This window comes from Triticum urartu, chromosome 6A (genome assembly GCF_056163025.1).
Source record: "Triticum urartu cultivar PI428250 chromosome 6A, HENAU_Tu73, whole genome shotgun sequence".
NCBI lineage: Eukaryota > Viridiplantae > Streptophyta > Magnoliopsida > Poales > Poaceae > Triticum > Triticum urartu.
Genome location: NC_141878.1, coordinates 142679007 through 142685698, shown reverse-complemented (window position 1 = coordinate 142685698; position 6692 = coordinate 142679007).

Here is a 6692-nt window from a genome sequence, read left to right as displayed (position 1 = left end):
GCATTGGTGGCGCAGCGGGAAGTAGAAGAAGGAGCAGCTGCAGCTACTCCCCGGATAAGGAAGTGGACCAGTCATGATAGGGTTGAGTGCAGATCAGGAGGAAGAAGAGCAGGGTAGTGAAGGCAATCCCAAGACCACAACAAAGAAGAAGGTGGTGTAGCGACTAATTTACTTTGTTAGCTCCCTGTTACAGGGGGCTAGTTCAAGGTATTCTGGGGTACAGAAGTTGATCTTCGACCTTGTCATGGCCTCGAGGAAGCTGCACCATTACTTCCAAGCCCACAAGATCACAGTTGTCACCCGTTTCCCTTGCAATGCATACTGGGGAACCCCGAGGCCACCGGCATAATAGTTGAGTGGGCATTAGAGTTGTCGAGCTTTGGACTGAAGTATGAAAGTACCACAACCGGAAACAGTTATCCCCAGCAAGGAAGCGCCCCAAGAGTGGATCATGTACTTTGATGGTGCCTTCTCATTGAAAGGCGCAGGAGCTGGAGTGCTCTTCGTCGCACCCACTGGAGAGCACCTCAAGTATGTAGTCCAGATGCACTTTCCCCAGGAGAAGGCTACCAACAATAGTACTGCTGAGTATGAAGGGATCCTTGCCGGGCTTAGGATTGCGATGGTGTTGGCGATTAAGAAGTTGATCATCCATGGAGATTCACAGCTTGTGGTATGGCAAGTCAACAAGGATTACCAAAGCCCATTAATGGAGGCGTACGTTGAAGAAGTGAGAAACTTAGAGGAATACTTTGACGAATTGCAAATGGAGCACGTACCACGTGTGGAAAATAGCACGGCTGATTCTCGGTCAAAGTGTGTTGCACAAAAGCTCCCTATGGATCCAGGGACCTTTGTCCTTCATCTGACTCAACCATCAGTATCTCTGTTGGCGGTGACTAGGAAGAGGAGGAAGCTGGACTCCGGCAAGCCTTTACCGGTAGAACCATCAGAGGTCCCCGGTAGAGGAGCAGCTGAGAACGACTCCACTTTGCTTGGTGAGCTGCGCTCTTCCGCAGGACCACCGGTCTTTGTGGTCGAGGTAGGCGCTCCCACGAGTGAGCAGGTGCTATTGGTCCTGGTTGTCGAGCCACAAGCTCCAATTTGGGCACAACACATCGTCCGCTACCTCCAAAGTAGAGAACTTCCAGAAGAGTAAGAAGAAGCCGAAAGAGTAGCCTGGAGGGCCTGTATGTATCAGTTTGTCGATGACAGCTATAAAGAAGAAGGCCCAACGGTGTGAGGTTGAAGTGCATTTCGCGAGAAGAGGGGAAGGAACTATTGGCAGAGATACACAAAGGCATGTGCGGCTCTCATATTGAATCAAAGGCCTTGGTTGGAAAAGCTTTCCGGCAAGGTTTCTACTAGCCCAGAAGCAATGGAAAATCTGAGAGGGCGAACGCTGAAGTGCTGCGAGGACTCAAGACAGGAACATTTGATAAGTTGCAAAAGTGTGGCAGACGTTGGATCGGCGAGCTGCCGGTGGTTCTTTGGTCCCTCCGTATGACACCAAATCGAGCTACCGGCCAGACTCCCTTCTCCCTAGTCTATGGGGCAGAAGCAGTGATCCCCACGGAAATCATATACGGGTCACCTCGAGTATTTGCCTATGATGAAGTGTCGACGCCGTGACGACGTGAAGACGCCGTGCTCCTTGAGGAGAACCGTCTCCGGGCTATTGTACATGCTGCACGCTACCAGCAAGTCATGCGCCACTATCACAGCCAGGGTCCATGCCTGGAGCCTTGAGGAAGGAGACCTTGTCCTTAGGTGTGTTTAGTCCGCCAAGGGTACCAACAAGTTGACGCCAAAGTGGGAAGGCCCTTACCGAGTAGTGCGAGTCACCAGACTTGGCGCAGTCCGTCTGGAGACCGAAGCTGGCATTCAAATGCAAAACTCATGGAATATTGAGCATCTTCGCAAGTTCTACCCATAAGGCGCGGCTGTCGGGCCCTGCCTTGGTAGCCACCCTTTTGTACAAGGCTTGCCGATGTTGCATGTAACCCTTTGTACAAAGCCAGGCGCAGACCCTGGGAAACAGAGAAAAAAACGAAGCGTTGGCGCCCTAAAAACAACATGCATGCATGATTAGCTTAGCATAAGCATGCCATGATCATATAGATGAGGTCATATGCCGCTATGTTTTCCTCTGCACTAACTGCAGGATTCTTGCCGCGGACCTGATCCTGGGAAGAAGAAGCAGAAAACAACCTCGCATATCAACCCTCGACAAGCCAAACAGATAAGTTTTCTTTTTATCCATACATGCCTTTGTAAGAATAAAACTTGCGCATAGAGAAACCTTGTCGCCTTCGAAACATTTGTGCTCCCATCCTGTAATGCGAACGTTGCTTCGGTCAGGAAGCTTGTAGTAGCATTAAAAGAGGAGGATTGACAATGGGCTGGTTTCCTTCCATAATTCTGAGCCATTCAGGCCAGGCCCCGTGGCAACAATGGAAGGCACCAACAAGATAGCTTGCCGAGGAAACTTGTTTACTTAGAATTATAGAGGTGTTTCTCCTCTGCATGGATAGAATACATGCACATGTACCCGTCAAGGCTTGTCTTTTTCATTAATATGCAGATAAGCAAGTACAAATCTTACAAAGCATGAACATGGATAACATAGATTACATATTTAAGACTAAAGTTCGGCAAATGCCTACATATTTTAGACTGAAAAAAGGTAAGTGCCCTCTAATCCCTTTCTTGTCCCTCTCCTCCTACGAACTAAAGTGGGAGGTGAAGAGGGCAAAAGGAGCGCCTGGGCAGAAGCCCAACCTGACTCCATCAGGGGCTTCGAGGAGCAGCCTGGCAAGATCGGGAGTGGTGAGGCTGCGAAGGTGGAGGACAAAGCAAGCAGCTAGGCGGCCCCCTAGCCGCAACCGCTAGAACCGAAGGGTGTGCCCAACAGAAGGCACCAAGAGAGCATCCCCTCCCCGGCAACCGTCCGGAGGAGGCTGGTGATGATGGTGCCGGGACGGGGGAAGAGTCGGAGAATGGGGCGACGAATAGGCAGTATGAGATGAAGGCATTGGTACCATTGTACTCCGACCTGACGGCCTGCCACCCGCCTTCCTCGTCTTCTCCGGTTTTCGCCTCGACACTATCGCTCCGGGAAAGCAACAGGCCCTTGGCTCATCACTTTCCTCAGAGGGCTACTGGTGGCGGTGGCAGCCCACGGGGCGCGTTGAGGACGCTGCCCCCCACCTTGGTGGGCAGGAGAGCACTGCCATTTTCAGCGTCGTCCTCGGCCTTGCCGAGAAGGGCAACTCTGGGATCATTAGAGATCCCAAGCATGGCGCCACAGACAAACACCAGAAGCCATGAAGACTCTACCAACGGGTCTTGGAACTCCAGCAGCTTACGGCCAAAACGACCCCCTACCCTAGACGAATGGCTAATACGAAGGGTGTGAGCACCCTACCGTTGAGAAGGTACATGGCGCCTCCCATGCTGGAGTTAGTACGGCGTCCATGGGTGCGCAGCCACCAGCCGCGACTGAACCGACCGCAACCTCTATGCTACCTCTTGAGAACTTGCGTTGGTTTTCCCTTGAAGAGGAAAGGGTGATGCAGCAAAGTAGCGTAAGTATTTCCTTCAGTTTTTGAGAACCAAGGTATCAATCCAGTAGGAGGCCACGCACGAGTCCCTCGCACCTACACAAACAAATAAATCCTCGCAACCAACGCGATAAGGGGTTTTCAATCCCTACACGGTCACTTACGAGAGTGAGATCTGATAGATATGATAAGATAATATTTTTGGTATTTTTATGATAAAGATGCAAAGTAAAATAAAAGGCAATAAAAATAACTAAGTGTTGGAAGATTAATATGATAGAAGATAGACCCGGGGGCCATAGGTTTCACTAGTGGCTTCTCCCAAGAGCATAAGTATTCACGGTGGGTAAACAAATTACTGTTGAGCAATTGACAGAATTGAGCATAGTTTTGAGAATATCTAGGTATGATCATGTATATAGGCATCACGTCCGAGACAAGTAGACCGACTCATGCCTACATCTACTACTATTACTCCACACATCGACCGCTATCCAGCATGCATCTAGAGTATTAAGTTCATAAGAACAGAGTAACGCTTTAAGCAAGATGACATGATGTAGAGGGATAAACTCATGCAATATGAAATAAACCCCATCTTGTTATCCTCGATGGCAACAATACAATACGTGCCTTGCTGCCCCTATTGTCACTAGGAAAGGACACTGCAAGATTGAACCCAAAGCTAAGCACTTCTCCCATTGCAAGAAAGATCAATCTAGTAGGCCAAACCAAACTGATAATTCGAAGAGACTTGCAAAGATAATCAATCATACATAAAAGAATTCAGAGAAGATTCAAATATTTTTCATAGATAAACTTGATCATAAACCCACAATTCATCGGTCTCAACAAACACACCACAAAAGAAGATTACATCGAATAGATCTTCACAAGAGAGGGGGAGAACTTTGTATTGAGATCCAAAAAGAGAGAAGAAGCCATCTAGCTAATAACTATGGACCCGTAGGTCTGAGGTAAATTACTCACACTTCATCGGAGGGGCTATGGTGTTGATGTATAAGCCCTCCGTGATCGATGCCCCCTCCGGCGGAGCTCCGGAACAGGCCCCAAGATGGGATCTCGTGGACACAGAAAGTTACAGTGGTGGAATTAGGGTTTTGGCTCCGTATCTGGTAGTTTGGGGGTACGTAGGTATATATAGGAGGAAGGAGTACGTTGGTGGAGCAATAGGGGGCCCACGAGGGTGGAGGGCGCGCCCCCTACCTCGTGGCCTCCTGGTTGATGTCTTGACGTAAGGTCCAAGTCCTCTGGATCATGTTCATTCTGAAAATCACGTTCTCGAAGGTTTCATTCCATTTGGACTCCGTTTGATATTCTTTTTCTACGAAACCCTAAAATAGGAAAAAAAAAACAACAATTCTGGGCTGGGCCTCCGGTTAATAGGTTAGTCCCAAAAATAATATAAAAGTGTATAATAAAGCCCAATAATGTCCAAAACAGAATATAATCTAGCATGGAACAATAAAAAATTATAGATACGTTGGAGACGTATCACTCTATGTCTCCCGCGGCCCCGGACCAAACTCACTCCCCAAATACCAACACTAGCCTTCGGAATCATCGCTCCCAAGCTGAGGCCTGGGGCCTGGCCCTGGTCCCTCCCTCTCGGCATGGTGAGCAAGGAACCAAGGAAGGAGAAAGAGGAAGTGCATGGACGGATGCCTCCACGACCCCTCATGCCCCCTTTTCAAAGGCAAGCTGGGGCCGGGGGCTACTTCTCCACCCGCTCATGAAGAACTCCTTCAAACTCAACTCGTCCGAGCTACTGGCAGCGACCGAGCTCATCGATCGCCCTCTTACGCCAATCCAGGGCAATCGGGTTACTACCACAACACTCCTTCCTGCGCCATCTATCACCTACCCCGTGCGAGGCATGCGGCGTACGTGGTAGAAAAGGCGAGCGTAGTGGGAAGAGTGAAATGGCAGTTACCTCCCTGTGAACAAAAGTCATTCACATACCACTACAGAGGCGGCCCCACCGTGTTCACCGTTAAGCGACGCAGGAAGAAAATCGGGAACTGACTCAAGCACAGGTTAATAAAGAAGACCTTTGTATGTTGCCCAGACTGTACACAGGCACAAGGGTAAAATTACTACAAGAACAAGCATACATGACAAGACCAAGCCGGAGATATAGCTCTTTGAGGAATCAAAGGGCAGATCAAAAAGACCAAGACAAGCCAAAGGGACAAGATATCACTAAAGAAAAGCCTCCCTCACCGGGCGGGAGAGCCCGGTCAGGTCGAGGCTTCGCCAAGGGCGAGCCCCAAGATTCCCCCAGCAAGCTTGCAGGAGCCACCAAGGGCGGATCTCCCAGCCAACACTCCACCGCTCCACCGCACAGCGACGCAAGTAACTTATCGGTGCGGTGTCGAGCCCCTAAATGATTAAGTGCTTGTCATTTGGCACGTGGCAGGCATTCGGAAACAAGATCCACCCTGTGTGACACCCATCCAGAGGCGTGTCATGCAGACAGATAAGAGGGTGCTTGAGCGGTGCGGTAGGCTTGTCGGGCTTCATACTCAGCATGACACCTAGCAGTGCATTTAATGCGTTTTGTCCTAACTGACAGAGTTAGGTATGATAGTATTGTTGGCTACCTAATCAGTAGTTAATGACTGATTTTCCACTGTGGTAACCCCTTAAGCCTATAAAAGGAGGGACATGGCAACCTAAAATAGGATTGGGACCCCTGTACACTCTTACGCGTGTAGCTGCTCTCCCCGAGGCAACCTTGCCGGGATTGAGCGATGCATGTTCGTCACGGTCCTCCATCCAATCCACCAAAGCAGGAGTAGGGTTTTATGCTTCGCAGCGGCCTGAACCTGGGTAAAAGCTCCCCGCCTCACCACTGTCGTCTGCTCCACGGCCTCCGCTCTTTGTGCAACGCGCCCTTCCCCCTTGCCGAACCATAAGGGGCTGATGGCCCCATAGGTGATCGTGTTCTGCCACGACAACAAGCAAACAAAAAAGCGAACAAAATGAAGGCGGATGGAAAGGAAAATATTTTTGTGTTTTTCTAAAAAAGTTTTAGAAGTGGGGGATGAAAACGATAGGCAAATGGTGAATAATGTAAATGCAAGAGATGAGAGTTTATGATAGGTA